The 22,447-nt window shown below is 38.8% G+C and overlaps 1 long non-coding RNA gene across 1 annotated transcript; it reads left to right on the top strand.

The window, feature by feature from the left end:
• The first annotated feature begins 234 nt into the window (after positions 1-234).
• LOC308190243 lies at positions 235-18,505 on the top strand. Its single transcript, XR_013947023.1, has 6 exons — positions 235-819; positions 6,104-6,222; positions 7,901-7,935; positions 13,418-13,825; positions 17,367-17,474; positions 17,810-18,505. It is a non-coding gene; the product is annotated as an uncharacterized lncRNA (long non-coding RNA).
• Positions 18,506-22,447: the final 3,942 nt, after the last annotated feature.

The raw sequence follows: 22,447 nt of genomic DNA, 5'->3' as shown, positions 1-22,447 counted from the left end.
CAGAGACTTCCACTGCCTTCAGTTGGTGCCAATGTGCGCTGAGCAGATTTTTAAGGACACAGAGAGGGAGGCACTGTCGGACAGAGATGTTAACACTGGGACAGAAAGGAAAAGCCATGCAGCCATTCTCATTGGAAATGTTTACTCAAAAGCAGAAGGTCAGCATCCAAGTCTGAGTTTTGCTTGCAGTTTGAATAGACCCTCAGTCTCCTGTTAGCTGCTGAAGTCTCTGTATTTAATCCTGTAGGCACAATGAGGAAACTCCCTTCTTCCATTGCTTATTTCTTTCCTGGGAAATTCCTGCATGAAAGGAATAGCAGTCATTGCCCCACGTGAAATAAATCTGTGCTAGAACCGAGCATAATAAGCTGACACTGAAACAGAGGAGACCTTGGGCAACAGGATCAGAGCTGTCCCCATGGCCTACAAAGCTTCTGGAGTAGGGCTCCACATCTGCTCCCCTGGCCAGGATCCAGACTCAGTGCAAGCCAGACAAAGATTTCAATTACTGAAGGAGCAGCTGTTGCTCCAGAAGACATGGGTGAAGCCAATCCCTTCTCCACATGCTACTCAAACTGCGCAAAAAGCTGGCCTGCGGGCCAGCGGCACAGCTGTATGGTGTTACTTAGCTTTTCAAGGAAAGGACACCAGTTTAATTAAGGTCTGTGCTTGCAACAGGGGCCTGAACGGTGCCCAGTTCTCCTCCTTTCTGGGTCAACAGCAGCAGCACAAGCTTCTCATGTGTGCACGTACCTCGCCTCTAGCAGACTGGTCTCCGTTCCACTGCATCCCCTTCTGGCTCTGCTAACACTATTCTCAGTAAGTGACGTAGTGCTGAAAATTATGGATGCTTTCTGCAATCTTAAGAATATACAACAACATGTAAGCCCTGTAAGCTCGCTGTCACACAGGCTGTTCCTGTTAATAGAATTTTTGCATGGTTTTGTAGACAGGCGTGCTGAACTCTTAAAGGCTTTCTAATTCTTCTTCTTGTTCCTCCTACTGATAGTCCTGGTGCCAGTCCTTCTGCCAGCTTATTCTGCTGTGATATTACAAGGAATTTTCCCCCAAGACTGTGCAATATGCAAATGTAATTCTAATTGTATAGAGATCATTATTTTGGTTATATAACAATATACATTATATTCCCAGGCAAATGACTGATATTATAGGAGACGTCAAAAAAGCTAGTTACAAAAGAAGTTCAACAGCAAACATTAGAGTAGAATAAGCAATACCAAAGCAGATCCTTTGTGATTTGAAAATTTGAATTGTCCTTGTTTCCAGAATGCTACATAAGTGATTGCAGTTGACAGCCACACTTGTAGTGATGGGCGTAATGCCATTCATTGCTTTTATACTTGAATGACTTGGATACTACACAGTCTGTCAAGTCTAAATCTATTTAAGTCATGACAATTTATGTTACACTACAGTACATTACTTGTTTTGATCATAAGACTAAAACCATTCTTGCATGAAATAAACTGAAACTTTTCAAACAAGCAAACAAACCAACAAGCAAGTGGTGCTCTTTTTCAAGCAACTGACATTTTCCTGAGTGTGAGGATGACCAACTAACTATGAATCCAGAGGAGCAATGCAGAAGAGCAGACCTTCGTCTGTCTGTATCCTGAAGTGTTCAGATGAGTGCTGTCAAGCATAAGCAAAATCCTGCACACTAACTAATACAACTGGTGTGAGATCAGACCTGCAGACAGCAGGTTCCCTTTGAAGTAAAGTGCTTAATTTATTGCCTTTTGCCTGAATATGGTCACTGCAGTATTCAGTTTTCTATTTTTAAAGATGGGAAGTAACTGAAAGATGTGTATAGCAGATGTCTGGGCTGCTTCTTTGAAATGCCAGCTGCCAGAGAAACAGGGATCACTCTCTTGGTTAGTCAGGGGAGAAATGGAAGAGAGAAAAGCATTTGCCAGAACAGCAAGACTTAACCCTAAATTCTGTGTGCAGCCATAAAATGAAATCCCAGCAAGACTAACTCTACTCTTCACCCATCCCAGACAGAAATATCTATAATTCTTCTCCTCTTACACCAGCTCTTAAAAAACAAAATAAACCTTTTCCTACCCCACCACAGGTTCCTCCTGCCCTGTGTGGACAAGGACACTTTCATTTCCATAAGACTGGGTGGATGTCCCTGTGGGCTCAGCCATGACTTTCTCACCCCTGCTGTTACATATTGGGCTGGTTGGAGATACTCTCTGCTCCTCGACGGCAGGTGCCTTGTGGTACGGATAGGTCTAACATCCTGGCCCTCAGGGTGTGGGTGCTGTGTGGAAGCATGTGGCCTTTCACACCGGTGAAGTACAAACGTTGTCTGAACCACTGATCGGTGGGATGTAGGAGGAGTAGAGTTGGCCTTCATCCTGCATGGTGGAGAACAACGTGGGCTTTGCACTGGGTGCAACCTTGATATGGTTCTCTATGTGTTGTACTTCTAATGTGTTGTGCATCTTCTAATGAAAAGACAGAAAGTAGAAAATCCAACGGTAATTGATCGTTAATATGATCAGTAAGAATCTGCTATTCCAGTATATTCTGCTGTTCCAGTATATGTTGAGAGGCATTTTGTTTTCTTTAAAGGACTAATTTGGAGACAAATTCTCCATAAACTTTGAAAAGGAAAAAAAAAAAAAAAGGCCTGATTCATTCCTTTATCAAAAAGTGTAAATAATTTCTTAATCTTTGTTTACAAGATAAGTTTTGACATATAACTTCATTATTGGAATGTCCCGTTACTCAGTTATTCTCAGACATGATTTAAGAAGCTTTAACAAAAAAAAAAAATAGAAAGCTTCACTTTTCTATGAGAAATACCCCTCTAATAATTTTCATATTTTCCCGATAATCTTTTTCTTCCTGTATTTTTTTAAAAATAAACAAATAAATATACTTAATCTTTTAAAATTTGGGATTGCAAGTTTGCCTGTCTTTCTCTCTATATATTTTGTTTCCTTTCTTGATTGCTGCTTTGTTTTTGTCTAGAGTATTCTCTTTGTCTCTCTGTTACAAATATGTTATTCCAGGCACAAAGAACTCTATGAAAAAACTGGTTATATGCTTAGCTTATAATAAAAATATATAGCTAAAGATTTGGATGAATTTGGGAAAACTAATACATCCATGAAATTTCTTTGTTTAAATAGAAACCTGGATTCCTTGGCATGGCAGTGAGATCAGTGGCAAATCCTATTAGCTAGCAGGATATTGGGTTGGGGAGATGGGAGGAGAGGGGCTATGCTGTATGACTGCTTTTAACAACTGCAATGAAATGGAAGCACGAGCAAACAGCTGCAAGCTGATGAAAATTTGCAGGCCATGCTGAATGGAGAAGTGTTGAGAATACTCAGGGAGCCAGGAAATAAAGACAGGCACCTCCAAAAAGGCCATACTGAAGTCTTAAAAAAACAAACAAACAAACAACAACAACAAAAAAAAACAGGAAGAGATTCAATTCTTAAAAATAAAATAAAATAAAATAAAATAAAATAAAATAAAATAAAATAAAATAAAATAAAATAAAATAAAATAAAATAAAATAAAATAAAATAAATAAAATAAAATAAATAAAAATTCAACAGGACTACATATATAATCAAGGAGCAAAACTTGACAATGAAATCTTTTGCAAAAGGATTTAGGTGAGACTTAGAGAGCAGTGAGTTCAACATGAGTTTATAACATGACATGGTTGTTAAATACAAAAACCAAGAAGCAGCTGGCATTTTTTGTTCCATAAAGGCAACTTTTCACCTAAGGATATTGTTATCTACCTATCTACGCATTTTCTATTGAAAGGAGAAGAAATACTGTTCTGTGCAATACTACAGTGAAAGCATATTCAGTCTGCTTTTCTCATTATTGGAAAATGTGCTGAAAAATTACAGAGAGTTGAGAATAAAGTGCTGACAGTGGTTAAAGATGTGGAGGAGTGGCTTGTGAGAACGCTTACACACTCCTAAGGGGGTTCTTACACGATCTTGGTTTTCTTTGATGGCAAAGCTGCTCAAGACATTTGTTCAGTCCTCCTGGCCCCTGACTGCTCATTTTCTTTCTCCATGCAGCAGGTTCCTGCTCCCTCAGGTCTGCCAGTGCAACTGTTTTATGTCTGTTCTGTAAACCAGATCACTGAAAACTTGAATTTAGGAAAAAGAACAAGAAAAAAAAAGTTTTCTTTTTTATAATAGACAGACGGTCTTTTCACTCAGCTGCATTTACTTCTCCATGGGCTCAGGACTAGTCCTAGAAATTGTTGTAGCAATACATCCAAAGGAGACCATTTATGGGATCATGTTTTGGGATTGCAGTCAAGAGCATAAGGAAAAAAAGACTCTTCTGAGAAAGATTTCACTGCTTAGGGAAATTTGGATGCTTTTTCTAGGTGTAGTGACCTCCTACTGATGTTCTTGTTGTATATGAAGGCAAAACCTAGAAGAGGCAAAGTATTTGGCAAAAACTGAAAAGCAAGGGTCATAATAGTCTACAGATGTGTGTATAGTACGAAAAAGAGATCTCCCTGATATAAACAAAAACCTTGAGATTAAAACTATGAAGAAAATTGCACTTTGAATATCATTCAGCAAAGTCTGAAAGTGGACATGATCTGTCATGGAAAAGAACTATGAAATATTTGAAAATGGGCAAGGGAAGTCTCAACAAGAATTGTCTATAGAAAAGAATCAGGTTACAGAAATTAAGGATTCTCTTTCTATCTTTCCATGTTGGCCATGATGTTATATTTCCAAACAAAAATGTTTATTAAAGGATTTGTTTTTGATTACAGATATTGCATTTTAGATGGTAGAAATACTTTAAAAGCACGAGTTTTGTTTTTTGTTTGTTTGTTTGTTTTGAATTGGTAAATTCTGTGCTTTTCTGCAGCAATAAAGAGTAAATTAAGTTGCTTTATGAAGGAGTGAAAAGTTCTCCCACATTTTAATATATATATATATATATATATTTTTAAAATTTGAGATTGACGTAGTGTTTTCTGAAACTGAAAGATAGAGATCTGGCAAAATCAGTGGAGAAACATCTCCGAAGAGTCAAATGAAAATGGAGGAAAGGAAACAAAAAAATCTAGATTTAAAAAAAATGAATGTAACTTTTTTTTGGATGATGCTTTCAAAATTGCTGAGGAGCCATCGATGAGAATTAAAGTATTATGAATATCCATTCATCACATTAAATAGAGTTCCAAAAGTATGAAAATAAATTCTTTGGAGTTTACATTTAAGCTATCTCCTGTTAGATTTGCCTCACAAATCTAGTTGGTAAAAAATGGCACATTTTATATTTGGGGTCACTATGAGCAGACCCATTAATGCCAGTGCCGCATAGCCCATGAAATAATGTAGCTTGTACGTAATGAAAACAAAAACCATGCACAGCCCATAAACACGGCAGTGGATGATATGGGAGAAAGGAGTGTTTATAATGAAGTGATAGAGTGGCTTCTCCTCTACAATCCCTCAGTCAATACAGGCACCACACAGGCATCACAGCTGCACAGACCGCTCTGCACTGCTTTGAAAGCAGTCTGCGTTTTACGAGGCTGTTTACAGCAGCGGCTTAGAGCCAGGCTATTTTTACACTCCTTTCTCCACAAAAAAAATGCGTGTGAGAACACGATGGACAATTTCATATGCATAGCTGAGTTAACACAACTGGGCTTTCTTTGGTGTTAATAAAGAGAGGAGGTTGGGGAAAGGAGGAATTTGTGGGACATGCCAGGCAGTTTTCAGTCATTAGCAAACAATTTCTCTTCTTCTACCCCTGTCTCCTACAGAAGACTGAAAACTTTAGGTAGAGCAAGGTACAAGGTACGGATATATGGTCCGTATATCAGTGGTTGTATTTCACACATGGCACGGCTAGTCCTCTGGGCATTTACTGGAGAAACCTCTACCCCCTTTCATAGGTTCCTCATCATTTTCAGGTGTTGAAGTATGGGCCCTGTAAGCCCAATGTTTTTTCCACCTTTCTGTCTTACACCACACAAATGTGTAACAGTGCCCTTCTCTATTTTTAAGTGGATATTCATGTAGCTCTTACACCACCAACTGCCCCTTTCCATCACCAGGTTGCTGACTTGTTCTCGTGGGCACAGCTTGGCTTGTGTGGCTGCTTCAGCTGAAGACTCTCCAGGGATTGTTTGACCTCAGCATGGAAGAAAAGGCTGGACTACACAGCGAGCTTTGGGTGAGAACTGATGGTTGTAATGCTTATGAGATGCTAATACTGTCTAAAAGGCAAAGAACATTGCATTATTGTAAAAGCAGAAATGTGCTTGAACGGATACTGTTCACTGGTGTGTAGAGCATTTTCCAGCTCCTCTATTAAGAGTGACTAGAAGCATAGAGGACATTATGCTGTATGAGGATAGCAGAAGATTTACAAATTCACCATTACCTTGCATAGCTCAAGGAAAAAAAAAAAAAAAAGAGGATATTGATGTTTACTGATTATAATGCTACAAGTCTTTTTGTATACAGAGCCATACTGACTTTATACATGTTTAGCATCTGTTATGGCTGCAACCAAAATTTTACTGCTGTTCTCTTTGGAGGCAGACAAAAGAAGGAAGGTCAGGGGCAAACTTCCACCATAAAGAGTATCCTATAATAATCTGTACTGATTTACTTTTCCTTTGAAAATAAATATAATTAATGCATGGAAAGGTCTCTCTGAAGCATTACTAATGTCCTCCATGCTTTAAATATGCCAGCTTTATGAGTGAGATTTGCTTCACTTACTCAATTACACAATTTAAAAGTTTGGGGTCTATTTTACAAGTCACCTAGGTTCCTTCTGTCATCAGTAGAAAGTGCTTCCACGGTGTGAGTCACACCGTTTTCTTTAAGCTATCTCTATATGGGATGAACTGTAGAGGAAATAATCTCTCTCTATTGCCCACTAAAAGATTGCTGTTGACTAGCTCGTATGACCGAAATTTGGAGGAGAGGAACTACGCTCCAAGTGTCTCTATAATGACTCACTGAGACAGTAAGAAAATAGACACATTTTCCTTTTGGCGGTTTTTAACCAACACTTTAAGCATTTTTTAAAATTCAAAACACAAATAAACAAAGAAAAAAAAAACAAAACTTGTAATAAACCACCAGTTTCCTGTTGAAAATAGGTTTTTGAGAAAAGCAGAAACTTTCTTCAAACATTTTTGTTTAGCTCCAAACTGAATAATTCATAGATGTAACCCATAATGTGTTTATAGAAATATTTGTGAGAATTAGAAGCTAATACTGCCATTCATTCGAGATAGTTCTATAACATGAAATTTGAAAATGATCAAACAGCAAGTTCTTGCATGAATGGTGAGCTTGTCTAAATTCAGTTCTGTAAATTTAATTGACTGTATCTTCTGCTGAGTGAAATGCTCTCCTGTAAATTTTAACTACTTCTGACTGAATGGAATATTCCTCTGTTGTCTTGAACCATGTAGAAGTACCTTGATAAAGGAAACTGGAAGAATTAACAGAGCTGATGAAAATATCTAGCATTTCCCACATATGCAAACAGACTATTGGTCAAAACACACCATTCATCTGGTTTGTGATTTGATTGTCAGATGAATCAAATTCTGTCCCTGCAAGAGATAGAAGAGGAAATTCTTCCCTTTCAGACAAGTGAGGAAGCAAAATTGTAGACTTGGAAAACTGGGCAGTGAATAGATGTAATCCCAACCATGTTCATGGAGTACCTCAAATTGGTATTTCACCAGGCACCTGTGTCACGAGAAATGTGGACACAAAAGCCCAGCAATAAGGAAATCAGAATTTGCACATCTCTGAATAATAAATGCTATCCACTTTTCCAGAACTAGGGGTATCTGAAGTCACCTCTGTTTTATTTCTTTCTGCAGGTAGCTGGCTGGAGGATCCATTTTCACACACAGAGGTATGACAGCTCTCTAAGTGCAGCAGCTCATAGACTTGTATTCTGTTTCTTCTATTTCTTCTTGCTGCATGCTGTAAGGCAAAACACTTACACATCTGTACAGCAGTAAGAAAGCACAGTAAAGTGCTTCCTGACATTCAGACAGAACTTCTTGTGTTCCAGTTTGTGTCCATTGCCTCTTGTACTGGCACTGAGAACAACTGAAGAGATCCTGGCTCCGTCCTCATTGCACCCTCCCTTCAGGAATTTATTTACACTGATAAGATCCTCCCTGAATCTACTCTTCTCCAGGCTAAAGAGTCCCAGCTACTTCAACCTTTCTTCATAGAAAAGGTGCTCCAGTCCTTTAATCATCTTAGTGGCCCTACATTGGACTATCTACAGTAGCCCCGTGTCTCTTGGGTACTGGGGAGCCCTAAGCTGGAGGTAGTACTCCAGATGTAGCCTCACCAGTACTGAGTAGTGGGGAAGGATCACCTTCCTTGATTTGCTGGCAATACTTTGGCTAATACAGTCCAGGATACCATTAGCCTTCTTTGCAGTGAGAGCACATTGCTGGCTTACATTCAACTTGATGTCAACTTTAACATCTTTTTCGGTGACATAGACAGTGGGATTGAGTGCACCGTCAGCAAGTCTGCAGATGACACTAAGGTGAGTACTGTGACAGTGAGTACATGACAGAGGGAAAGGATGCCCTTCCTTGACAGGCTTGAGAGATGGGCCCAGGCAAACTGCATTAAGTTCAACATGGCCAAGTGCAAGGCCCTGCATATGGACTGGAGCAATCCCAAGGACTAACACAGACTGGGCAGAGAATGGATTGAGAGTGGCCCTGAGTAAAAAAGACTCTGGGGGTTTGGTTGAAGAGAAAATCAATGTGAGCTGGCAATATGTACTTGCAGGCCAGAAAGCCAACCGTATCCTGGGCTGCATCAAAAGAAATGTGGCCAGAATCACAGCATCATCTAGGTTGGAAGAGACCTCCAAGATCACCTAGTCCAACCTCTGACCTAACACTAACAAGTCCTCCACTAAACCATATCACTAAACTCTACGTCTAAATGTCTTTTAAGACTTCCAGGGATGGTGACTCAACCACTTCCCTGGGCAGCCTATTCCAATGCCTAACAACCCTTTCAGTAAAGAAGTTCTTCCTAACATCCAACCTAAACCTCCCCTGGCGCAACTTTAGCCCATTCCCCCTCGTCCTGTCACCAGGCACGTGGGAGAATAGACCAACCCCCACCTCGCTACAGCCTCCTTTAAGGTAACTGTAGAGAGCGATAAGGTCGCCCCTGAGCCTCCTCTTCTCCAGGCTGAACAATCCCAGCTCCCTCAGCCGCTCCTTGTAAGACTTGTTCTCCAGACCCCTCACCAGCTTCGTTGCCCTTCTCTGGACTCGCTCGAGCACCTCCATGTCCTTCCTGTAGCGAGGGGCCCAAAACTGAACACAGTACTTGAGGTGCGGCCTCACCTGAGCCGAGTACAGGGGGACAATCACTTCCTTAGACCTGCTGGCCACACTGCTTCTTATGCAAGCCAGGATGCTGTTGGCCTTCTTGGCCACCCGAGCACACTGCTAGCTCATATTCAGCTGACTATCAACCAATACTCCCAGGTCCTTTTCTGCCAGGCAGCTTTCTAACCACTCATTTCCCAGCCTGTAGCGCTGCTTGGGGTTATTGCGCCCCAGGTGCAGGACCCGGCACCTGGCCTTGGTCGAGGGAAGTAATTGTCCCCCTCTACTCTGCTCTTGTGAGACCCTACCTGCAGTACTATATTCAGGTATGGAATAAGAAAGACAGATGTGTTAGAGTGGGTTCAGAGGAGGGACATGAAGATGATCAAAGCAATGGAGTACCTCTCCTATGAAGACAGGCATAGGAAAAAGAGGCTCCCTAAAGGGAGTCCACAGAAAAGCTGGAGAGGGATTCTTTATCAGAGTGTAATGATAGAACAAGGCATAATGGTTTTAAAAAGAAAGAGGTTAGATTTAGGTTAGATATCAGGAACAAATTCTTTATTCATAGGGTGGTGAGGCACTGGCACAGGTTGCCCAGAGAAGCTGTGGATGCCCCATCCCTGGAAGTGTTCAAGGCCAGGCTGGATGGGGCTTTGGGCAACCTGGTCTGGTGGGAGGTGTCCCTGCCCATGGCAGGGAGGTTGAAACTAGATGATCTTTAAGTTTCCTTCCAACTCAAACCATTCTATGATGATTCTATGATTGTATGTCAACTAGGACCCCGAGGGTATTTTCTTCAAAGCTACTTTCCAGCTGGGTGGCCCTCAGCATGCCCTGGTACCTGGGGTTTTTCCTCCCCAGATGCATAACTTTGCACTTCTTGTTGAATTCCGTGAGTTTTCTGTCAGCCCATTTCTCTAGCCTGTCCGAGCCCATCTGAATGGCTGCACGATCCTCTGGCATATTGGCCACTCCTCACAATTCTTTGTCATCTGCATACCTGACAAGGGTACACTCTGTCTTATCATCCAAATCATTAATGAGGATATTAATCTCCCATCGTCTGTGGAAAGAGTTGTTTCTGACTTGTTCCCCTAAACTAAAGCTGTTCAGCAATTTTCAAACAATTTGTGTTTATATCAAAAACACACTTTTTGGGAACTACATTGCTTTCAATGGAACATTTTTTTGGGAAAAAAAAAATATCTCTGTAATCTAGGACAAGACGTGGTTATATCAGAAATTAATCAGAGACTAGATATGATTCTTAAAACATCTTTCTACAATAATCCTATCATGAGAAAATCCTTTTCCTCCTCCAAAGCAGGCAGACCAGACTTCAATGCAGTAACAAGCGTCAGCCAAATTCCCTGTTTTCTGGCTGCTACTGAGAACCTCTCCTTCTTTCAGAGAACTTTAAAAGATTGTAAGTCTGGACTATTTCTTGATCAGCACTAACAAATTATTCAAAAGACAGGTAGGTGCAAGTGAGTGCAGGCTCCAGACCATGTGAGCTCTTAAATAAATTCATCTTTACCCAAGGACAGCTCTCATTTATATCCGGTGTGGGCTGAACTCGCATACTCAGACAATACTTTGTCCTTAACTTTCCCTTAAATATCCTCTCAGAAAACAACTTTCCTTTCCTACTCGTAATAGCAAAATAGAAATAAATTTGGGAAAGGATAGCATGGCACCACATTTGACAGAGCCATGAATCACACTGCTTAGATGAATGGTTATCCAAAGCCATTAAAAGTGCTTCCATACCCCAGCACAATGCATTGTTTAGAAAGAGTCATACTGGGCTTAGGTCTGCTCTCTGTTTCACTTATTTCATAATGAGCTTTAGCAGAAGTTACTTTTGATTTATATTGGATCAGGGTCAGACTGGGAACTTTTCTATTCCTCCATAGTGTTAGCTTCATCTCATAAATAACTTCAGCACCCAAAACTACAGGAGAGAAGGATCCAAGCACAGTTACTACAGTATAACCCTAAAATGCAAAGCTGCTCAAGGCAAACTGACAATTATTTTTAAAAGTATACTCTTGAAAAATCATGATTTCCCCCCATAAAAAGCAGTCGGGGAACAAAAAAAAAAAAAAAAAAAAAAAGAACAGCAACAACAAAAACAACAAATTATCATTGATGCTTAAAACAGTTTTGATTTTTTTTTAATTTAAAATTAGTTATAGAATTTCAGTATCCAGTGAGATATAGCTCTATCTGTCATAGACCTCAGGCAAATAAACTTCAAATTGACAGTCATAATGTTTGAGTTACATCTCCTTTGGAAATTTATTATTCACAGTGAAAATCTGATCTGAGACAACAGTCAAGCACTTGAAATGCAACAATTCATCAGGTGTGTGATTTTTAAAAGGAAATTTGGGAAATATTTTTTCTTTGAGGCAGAAAATATCTGTAGAAGAGTTTAAACACATATAGGCAATGATGGTGGAATTCAAGTGAAAATTAGAGAAACCTGTTGGCTTGAGGAAGTAATTCACTTGAACAGATTCTTCATTCATTATGTTGAAGAGCATTGTGTAATGATTTGGACTCTTTCTAAATCTATCAACACCATATATTTCAGCCATAAACTAAACAACTTTCTAATGAGTACTGACACACATGATGCTGTATTAAATTACTTCCAAAGCAACTTAGGTTCAGAAAGCCTTGCTAGGAAACAATCAAATAACAGGCTAACAACACAGTTGCTTTCCATTGGCTTTGTACCAGGATGGGGGCACAGTTCTTTTAAAGTGTTGTGAGCCCATGGGCTATACTATTATTGCAACATAGTAATAGAAGTGATAGTCTTAAGCGACAGGAAGCAAGGACATTATCAAGGTTAAAAAGGGGACTTTAGAGACGCTGAGAATAAAAAATAATAATAATAAAAAACCACCACTGTGTAGCATGAAGAATTCTATTTCTGCCCTCTTTCACAGTTGTTGTAAAGGCTACTATGCATCCTTAAGGAATAATGAAATATAAAGATTTATTTTGACCACTGTACTTTATAAAGAAAATATAAGCCATAGAAATGGATCCTTTCTTGGAGGGTAGAAAAAGCTACTTGCACAGAAGTGAGTTCAGGCTCAGAAGCAGACAGTGTTTAGTTCCAATTATACTTACTCTGAAATCTTTTTCATCCATTTGTACATCCACTTGGTAATGAAATATAAGAAGTTGTTTAAACCATTCAAATTAAAAGAAAACTGTTCAGTTGTGAACACTGCAGGCTATATGGAGTATCTGGGTCTAAAGACCAACCCTGGAATATAAAATGAGTAGCACCAATTCAGTAAAGGCTTATGAGTCCAGATTTCAGGAATTCAGTGCACAGAGATCATCAGCCCTGTTATGTCTTCTTAAACAGACAGCTTCATTGCTACTTTTAGATAAATTAACAAGTTAACAGTGTTAGCTCTTTTTAAATAGGTTGAGTACCCACTGGGAGGGATAATAACCAGATCTGGTTAACTTTAGTTTATTTGCACTTTATCTGCACTGTATGTGTAGCATCACCAACGAGGTTGACATCTTACAAAACATTAAAAATGATTCACCATCTTCCCAAGAAAACAATCTCAGAAAAGAGTATTTTGCCAAATATAAAATTTCCATGACTCTTATTTGGACTTCTTATGAAATTTACGTAACAAAGAAACCCTTGAGTTTTCAAAAGTGTTTTGAGTCCCCTGTTTCAAATTTATTTTGAGCACACAAACAAATGGAGTAATAGTTCCTGTTTGAAGCACTCTTTGTATATGTGCTTTCATGGATTATATATTATATCATATATATATATATATATATATTCTGTGGTTCAAACAGGAAAACAAAAAGTGACGAGTATGAGGAAAGAAAACTGTTTCAATATTTTATGAATTCTCCATAAATAATAAATTTTTGAAATGATTTTCTATGAAATATAATATTTGTTGTCTTCTTTAGAATGCAGACTATTTAATAATACAGGCTCATTGTTCTAATTTTTTACAGGTCAACTTTGATACACTTGAGAAGAATCTGGTCCACTTATTTGATTTCACATTGATCTATACCCAGAGGATTGATTTATGATTGTGTAGACATGATTTGGCCCAGAGCAAGAGCAGGATGTTAGCAGCATTTCTTCAACCTACTTCTCTCCATTACACAGAAGAAAAGAGCTTTTAGTGCTCACAAATAAATCAATTGGAGCAATTTTCTTAAACATTTATAAGGTGACTAGTTAGACTGTTTTTCGTTCCCTGTAGGTTGTGAGTTATCATATTGTTTCCAGGAGATTATGACTAGGATCAATCATCAGATTGTTCAATCTGAGTAATTAAACCTCAATTCACTCACCTCAGAGAATACCCTCAAAGTAGTTATACGAGAGCATTTCAACCCTTCAGTTACTAAAAGGTAAGTATGGAAAGTGCTGAAGGAGTCAGCGTCATAGAATCCTAGAATGGCTTGGGATGGAAGGGACCTTAAAGATCATCTAATTCCAACCCCTCTGCCATGTGCAGACACACTAGATCAGGTTGCCCAGGGCCCATCCAACCCATCCTTAAACACTTCCAGGGATGGGGCATCCACAGCTTCTCTGGGCAACCTGTTCCACCACCACCAACACCAGTGGCTGCTGCAGATTGTTGTATCTGGCATATTCCTACATTATCCCAGCAAACAAACTGGACAGGTATCTGCAGAGAAACATTAAAATGTTTTATATCTATTCAGTCAGGACTGTTTAATTCTTCCTGACATGAAATCTGATGAAAAGAGTCTGAAGTATCCAACTGGGTATCTGATATCATGAGTAACTTATATGACAGTGCTCTGACTTAACCAGACCCATGCCCTTTGTTTTTATCTTTCCCAGCTCCCACAGGCTACCAGCTAAAAGACCAAAGCATGAGATCAGATATCCTAGATACTAGACTTGTTCCCCCTCCCACTTTGTTGATGACAGCTGTGATCATTCACACTTTATAAAGAACTGGGAATGTCTCTTAAAACTCTCACTTTAGCCACAGATCCTAAGGAACTAAGCTTCTGAATGCAATAAAAAGTAGACATGAGCCCACTCAGTGAGTGGCCAACACAAACAGAGTCATCCTGGCTGAACATACAATGTCCTGTTCTGTTCCCAACACTGGGAACATTCCTGGGCCTCAGATGATGATTGCAGCAATAAATATTCCAGAAGAAATTCAGCCTCATTAAAATCAGTGAATCAAATGTGTGTCGAGGGTTAAGTCAATAGGGTAATACAGGGATGTGTTTGGCTGGTATCTAGCAAGATGGCTGAATCTTTTTTCTTTCTTTTTTTTTTTCTTCCAAAAATGGCACCCTACAGTCATAAATTCAGCTACACTTTCTGAATTCATATTATGCTACAGCCTAGTCTCTAATCATTGATGTAACAGTCTCCTTTGCAAAATAGGCCTGAGAGCAAACTAGAGGTTTTGTAGTTACGCTTAGGAGTTTTCACCAGCTGCAAACCCATTCTTCAGTGCAACAACCTAATATTTTATTATCTGCGATAACAATACCCATCCTGCTTTCATTTCCCTTCTGGTTACTGGATTTAATCTTCATCTAAGGGAAATGAGAGCAAATGAACCTGCCCTCAAATTTATTTTATCGCTTGAATGCAGCAGATCTTAGCAAATTGTTTGGATCCAGACATCTCCAAAATGCCTCTTCCCCCATACTGTCAGACTAGGTTCTGCTCCTTCAAATCAGTGTTGCTGCCTCATATTTGGGTGTGCTGCGTTCGTTCTTCCCTAAAACTAAGACCTCTTTATATTATAACATCTGTTTATTGGACACAAGTAATTCAGAGATTACAGCTTTCTGTTTTTGCCTTTTTCTTTATGGTTTTTAATCTCTCCATATAGGATGAAAAAATGGCTACAGTATGCTGGTAGAAAAATAAAATCAATCTATCTCTGCTTAATAATTTACTCTTTGACCGGAAAATAGCTCATCCAGCTTTTTCAGTTTAAGTTCATGAGTGCACCCTGAGCATGACTGCTGTTATCAAAGCTGTCCTCATGATAGTCCTTTTTCTCATACCTACATGTGGCTACCACTCCAGAAGAGGTGAGCCTAGGAAGAAAGGAAGAGTCAACCACTAGGTTTGTGTTTAAAGATGTGTTATGAGTAATATGAAAATATTTGGTGAAGCCCAAATTCAATTATTTGTTATTGAAAAGCAATCATATGTCATGTTCATGGAAAGCCATATACTGACAGCCCTGGAAAAAAATACAACTCACAGAAAGGCAACATAGTTGGCAGGAGGATTCTTTATAGCATCTCAGCAATGACCTGTAAATTTGTGAAAACATAGTGTCCAAATCCACTCAATCACTAACCCTTCCACAGAGCTCCCCTACAAGGGTCTTAGGCAAGAGCTTTGGTGACATGGACACTTGAGAAGGGAAATTTTGGTGAACTCTGGAACAAAATTTTTCTCTCACCTGGTTCAGCTCACAGTTATCTTCTTTACCACACGGCCCTCATGAAATTTTCACTGTCTTGCTGCTTGTGTTATTGAGAATGAAATAAATATACAAAATCTCTTGAGTCTTCTCCTGCTTCATTTCTGCAGTGAAACAGCTTCAGCATCATCACAAAAACAGCTAAATATACTGTCATAATTTGGTCTCACTGGTTAGGTCATTAAAATCCTAATGGAACCTTTATTCAATGTAAATAAATGTTTTTATACTTAACGTCTGAAAATGGAGTAACTTGCATGCTTACAGGGTTTTGTGGCTTGTTTCATTAACAGTTGAGAGATTCTGGGAATTTTCATCTAAATGTCTCACAAGAACAAACCAAATGACTAGAATGATAAAGTTTCTTTGGTCATAAAATTGTATTTATTGCAGGAAAGTGTGTTGAAGAAAGGCTCTAAAATGCAGTTTTTATAGAATTCAACTGTGCTCTGACTTTCTTTAGTATTTTTTTCATTACTTTTTGAAAAATGCACATAACCATTTTTTGTGATTTTTGTCTTTTATGAAATCATTAATAGAAACTGTTAGTTTCAAGGTTGCAAATATACTGCAAATGTCAGGTCATAAATCATGGAAAAGATACTCCTGGAAGCAATGTTAAGGCAAATGCAGAACAAGAAGGTGATCTGAGACAGCCAGCACAGCTTTCCCAAGGACAAATTGTGCCTGACCAGTCTGGTGGCTTTCTATGATGGAGTGACTGCACCAGTTGACAAGGAAACACCGAGCAATGACATCTACCTAGACTTCTGTAAAACCTTTGATATGGTTCCACATGACATCCTAATCTCTAAATTGGAGAGAGATGGATTTGAAGGATGGACCATTCAGTGGATAAGGACTGGCTTGAAGGTCACACCCAGAGAGCGGTGGTCAATGGCTCCATGTCCAGGTGGAGGCCGGTGACAAGTGGTGTCCCTCAGGGGTCTGTCCTGGGACCACCAGGGTGGTGAGGCACTGGACCAGGTTGCCCAGAGAGGTTGTCGATGCCCCATGCCTGGAGGTGTTCAAGGCCAGGTTGGATGAAGTCCTGGGCAACCTGAGCTAATGGGTGGCATCCCTGCCTATGGCAGGGGGTTGGAGTTATATAATCTTCAAGGTCCCTTCCAACCCAAGCGATTCTATGATTCTATGATAAATCCTGGCATATTTGGTCAGGAGGCAAACAAACCGGTAACTGTTACTGTCATCTGTTTTTAGAAAATAGCAGGACAAATTGCACAAAAAGTCAGAAGATATCACAGATATGATCTTACCTTTGGGGGAAAAAATACTATTTTGGAAAACTCCTAGCTAAGAAAATTAAAATATGTAGGGACATTTTATTCAGGATGCTTCAGAAGGGCTTCTGCATAATGGATATTATTGCTAGCTATAAAAACAAATCATAAAACTGCTTCTTTTCCTTCATCTCTCCTTATTACTTGCAGTGCAATCTACGCTGCAATGTGCAGCTGGCTCAGGAGAAATGAGTTTTGGCGCTGGAAGCAACCAAACAGAAGCTGAGACCCCAGTGCAGGCTTATTTCTTGGAGCAGTGTAAGCATATAAAAGCCTTGTTAAAAATAATCTGGTTTTGAAGCATTTAAGTCTTTACCATTAGAACATTGTGAGGAAGGGCTGTTCATGAAAATATTGTTTTCTTTCATCAAGTTATATCTCTTCACAGACTTGGGAAGCTTGGTGATCTTTAATAATTAGGCTTTTCTGAGCTGTGCCCTTGAAATTGATGTATATCTTCATATTCTATTATTTAACTTAAGCTAATTTTTAATGTACATAGATTACAGTCATACAATGCTATTAATGTTTACTCATGTAACATTTTCAGGAGTAAATATGGCTATTAATTTGGTAACTTTTCTTGGTTACAGGCACAACCTCACAGAAGAAAGCTTCTGACAGAAAGAAAAAAAATATTATCATCTGTCAGGGTTATTTATGTAAAATTGTAAAGAAGGAAGTTTAAAAATAGTTATGGAGAGAATAAAGGTATTTGACCTATTTGAAACAGACTTTCACCTTCTATAAGCCCCTGAGAAAACTGAAGAGAAACCTCAGAAAAGTGGGTTAAGTAAAAAAGACATTCTGAGAAATTCCTACCACAAAGGCAAAAGATTAATTTCACCTCTAATGCATATGTGCTATTAATTCACCTCAAATTGTTAATAAGGTGAGTTAGGGAAGTGTTCTACCAATAAGCGGGTCACAACAATGAATTTGAAATGTGGCAAAGCCCCCCAAAAAGAAGTTTCTCTCTCTCCATGATGGTACAGAAAATAGGTTATAAAAGAGTCTAAAGGTGCCCTTTGCTTCCTCCTGAATTTTACCTCGTTATCACAGCCTCAGATCTCTGCTCAGCCCAACTCCAGACATAAGATAGGTAAGAAAATAACCTCAGACAGAAATCTGGAGGAAATATGCTGCACGGATAGAATACAGTATTTGTAATATATTTCTGAAAAGACAACATAAGATTGGACAGAAATTTTAAATATGTTTTTCTTGTAACTAGTTGAAATACTATTTTGTTGGAAGATAATGGAGTCTCTGGTTAAACACCACCTCTAATGTTTTTAAATTATGTTTTCCTTTAAAAGGAAGTAGTATAATATTGGAAATAAGAGCAACAGCAATAAATTATTTAGTATAGTTTTTAGATCTGTGGCAATCTTAGGATGCCTTATTTTCGGTGCAACCGACTTGAATATTATTTCAATTTTCCAGATTACTACAGTGACTTAATTATCATAGTAATTACTTACTTTTGCCATTTATTAATAATGAAATTATCCATGCTAAGCATGGGAGGCTTAGTATGCTCATTTGTAAAATAATTTTTGTACCTTACAATCTGTTTCAATTCTTTACAATAGACCGCGTCATAAAATATGGACCATTTTTATTGGGGGAATGCTCTTTGAAAGCCCTCCCCACAAGGCAATGCAGAAAAAAAATTAGAAACTAAGGTTCATAGTATCTATTGTCCATTCACTACTTTTCTCTTTTCTGCCTTTTTTCCCCTCTATTCTATATGAAGACAATACAGTCAAGACTAGTGATTTAGGACATTTTTGGCTGTCTTTAATTGCAATTTCCTTACACATCTGTCAGGAAATCTTATATGAGAGAAATAGAAGAATTCATTGCACCTGGCAAAGGCTTTCCAGCATCATTTAGAAGATATAATTGTACGTGACTTCTCCTGTGCATTAGGGATCTTCAGCCCTGTAGGTAGTTTTACTGGAATAAATGCTGTTGGATTAGGTAGTCTATCCAATATGCAGTTTTGCTGGAAAAAATAAAAATAAAAAAGATTTTCTGCTTTATACTCTGTATAGAAAATGAACTGGTTTTGCTTGTTGTATTGCATCTCTTCCACTTGAACACTAGTTCTAAAGCTAGTTTTTCTTTCTGAAGCATTTATTGTTACCTCTTTGACATAATGGACTAAGGGGCAAGCGAAGTTAAAGCATCTGAGCTAAGCAAAGGTGACATTAACCAGTTTTAGTGAGAACAGCTTGTCAGACAGTATTAAGCTTTGCTTGGGTCCATCCGGGTTTCCAGCATGTTAATAAACATTGCCACTAAAAGGGAGCAAAATTGACTACAATACAATATTCCTTTTTTTTTTTTAATTTTATTCTATTTATTCATTCATTCATTCATTCATTCATTTATTTGTTTGTTTATTGTCAGGGGACACTACACTAAGTCAAAGATTTATTACTCGTGCAGTCCATGTATTTATTTTGCATGAAAGACAGTGGAAAACACTGGCCTTAGCAAGAAACATCCCCCGCTCAAATTCTTAATTTTTTTTTCCCAAGAAATTTGAACAGTAATTATGACAAAATAGTTGGAAAACTGAATTAGCTTTGCCGCCAGGATGCCTAAATCTCAGATTACCTGTTAAAACCTTTCACGACAACACATTGTGCTTTTCAAACTCCCTGAACTCATCACTTTCTGAAATATCTCTCTGTTCCCAAGATGGAGTTATCTGACGCACTCTTCCTAATGTGTTTGAACAGTTAAACTAGCCTAAAGCACCAGAACTTAAATGCATTATAAATGAATCACTATGGATACAAGGTGTCTTGATGATCCTGAGTGTTTGCCTTTGTATTACATTTTGATATCTGGAGTATTTGCCGACCCAGCAGAAAAACAAGCTTCATAAAATCTGATTATTTTATTACAGCAGTCAAATTAAAAAGTTAAGGGGATGTTGAAATATAAGACAAATTGAAATAATAAAATTTGCCATCTGTCGGCTCTTACAGGTGATGTCTTCACAAAACCCTGAAGCAAAAGAAGGGGGATTGACAGGTTGAATCCTGCAGCCTGTACTCAGGGCCATATCTTCTGCCTTTGGTACAGAGGCCTTTTGCAGTTTCATTGCAAGCACATCTGTCCCTCATGCATGAATGATTGAGGAAGACAGGAACGGGCCATGCAATCTTCCAGCTATCTTGCCTGCTGTGTGCTGACACTAGTGCCAAATGCCATCTGTCACATAAGCAATGTGTGGAGTTGATTTCAATAAGAAAATGTGGTTAAAAGGCAATTTGATCTCCACTCTGACTTTACATTTTCTTATTTAAAGCTTCCTCTGAGTTCAATGACAGGTCTGGTTGAATGCTGATGAGGCAAGGATTGCAGGACTTGGCCCAAGATATCATAAAAATCAGGCTGGAAAACTTCATCTACAATTACAGTTGGCAAGGCAAAGACAGTTGTAGCTCCCTTTTCTTTCCTCCTACAACCACCTTGTTACTGTGGATCAATGCAGTATGCAGACCTCTGGTCATATAACAAAATAGCTCTCATCCACCTGGGCAGTTTATTTTTCCACAGAAATCAGGACTGCGTCATCTACTGCTTTGGAAATTAGTCCCTTAGAAGCCGAACCAACATCCACTAAAATTCACGGACTACCTCCGAGGGACTGCAGCAGATTTAGGTAAGAGATTTAAAGGTATGTTCAGTCAACTGTATTCCCAGGGCCAGAAAGCAAATGGTGCTTACATCGTATAGTACCTGTAGAATGTACTGACATTTTTACTGGATATTTGGTGGACTCACTCTCCTTTATGAAGGGGGAGGTTTGCTGAAAAGAAGGACCTACAGGCTGTGGATGGGTGAGCCTTTTTGCAAATTCCAAACCTACAAAGAGATCAGGGAATCCAAACTGATAACTAGATTTTCTTCACATCTAAGATCAAGCAGACATCACGAAGAGAAGCTTCAAATCCAGAATTTCTCATGCTATTCTTCAGATGATCCCAGAATTACAACACCCAATATTTTCAGGCAGGATCTCTTACTGTCAGGATTTTTGTTTAGTTAGGAGTATGCAGTATGACAGGATAGTGGTTGCTTCTGCTCTGTAACAGTTTTAATCTGACAGAAGTTGGTATTAAGTGTGTAATGACTTCTTTAATGACCAGTTTTGTATTGTTCCTTATCTTTTCCTCAATCTCTTCCTGCCTATCTTCTGTTTAAATATCTGAAAATCCTCAGAGGTTATAACTCCATGTGTACTTAAACTTGTCGTCTACTTGTGCTGGTTTATACCACTAAATTCATCTATGACGTTTTTTAGTCCCTTGCATTTTTGGAACATTTATTCTCCAGAGTAAATGGGTGTGAAATCACAGATTAAGAGAATTTACTCATGATCTAAAAAGAGGATCTCATGAAATGCAGCCACTCCTTTTGGGGTGCGCTCTTGGCAGGTATTCCAGGGTGAGGAGCACAAACGCAAAACTAACTAACAAGAAATGAGCTCCAATGCTCATGTTTTTTTTCTGACCCTCTGGCTGTAGAAAGAAAATCTTCACTTCCACAGTAATGGTCTGTGACCATATTTTGTTCAGACTTAGCACCCTTCCCATGTAAAACAGACTTTCTTGGGCTCCCCAGGAGAAACAAGGATTGACCAAGCAAGTGAAACACAATAAAGAGGACAATACGTGACTTCAGAGATGAAGCAGACAAAAGGATGGGAGAGAGGGAATATAATCATTGTCATTTCTTAAATAGCTAATTGAACCCCATGAAGAATTCAACTACTTATCTGTGCCTGTTTTCAGTGTATCCCTTGGTGGTATCTTTGATCCTCTGGGGCAGGGGGGAGATGTTCTTTGGTAATACTTATTTTATATGGAATCTATACATCTTTATTCTGGTTACTGAAACCTGTTCCACTCTGCTGCATCTTTTCCAAATCACCCAAACTTTCATGTATATGACACCTTCCTCTTGTTTTGCCCTGCAGAGCAAACCCTTTGCTGCCTTTCTTGCTTTACCATCAGCTCTATTGACAGTGTATGACCAAGAAGTTCAGAGAAGCTAGTGAAGTATATATGAGGATTATGCTGGTTTACTGCTCAGTTGCCTCAAACCTGTTTTTAGTGGGACTTGCCCTTGTCCTTTATTATTTATTTATTTGATTTATTTATTGAAGAAACCAATTATATAATAAAGGATCTTCATGTTTTCTTTAG

Source organism: Anser brachyrhynchus (assembly GCF_964034855.1).
Source record: "Anser brachyrhynchus genome assembly, chromosome: 2".
Lineage (NCBI taxonomy): Eukaryota > Metazoa > Chordata > Aves > Anseriformes > Anatidae > Anser > Anser brachyrhynchus.
This window is presented reverse-complemented; position numbering and strand designations above follow the sequence as displayed.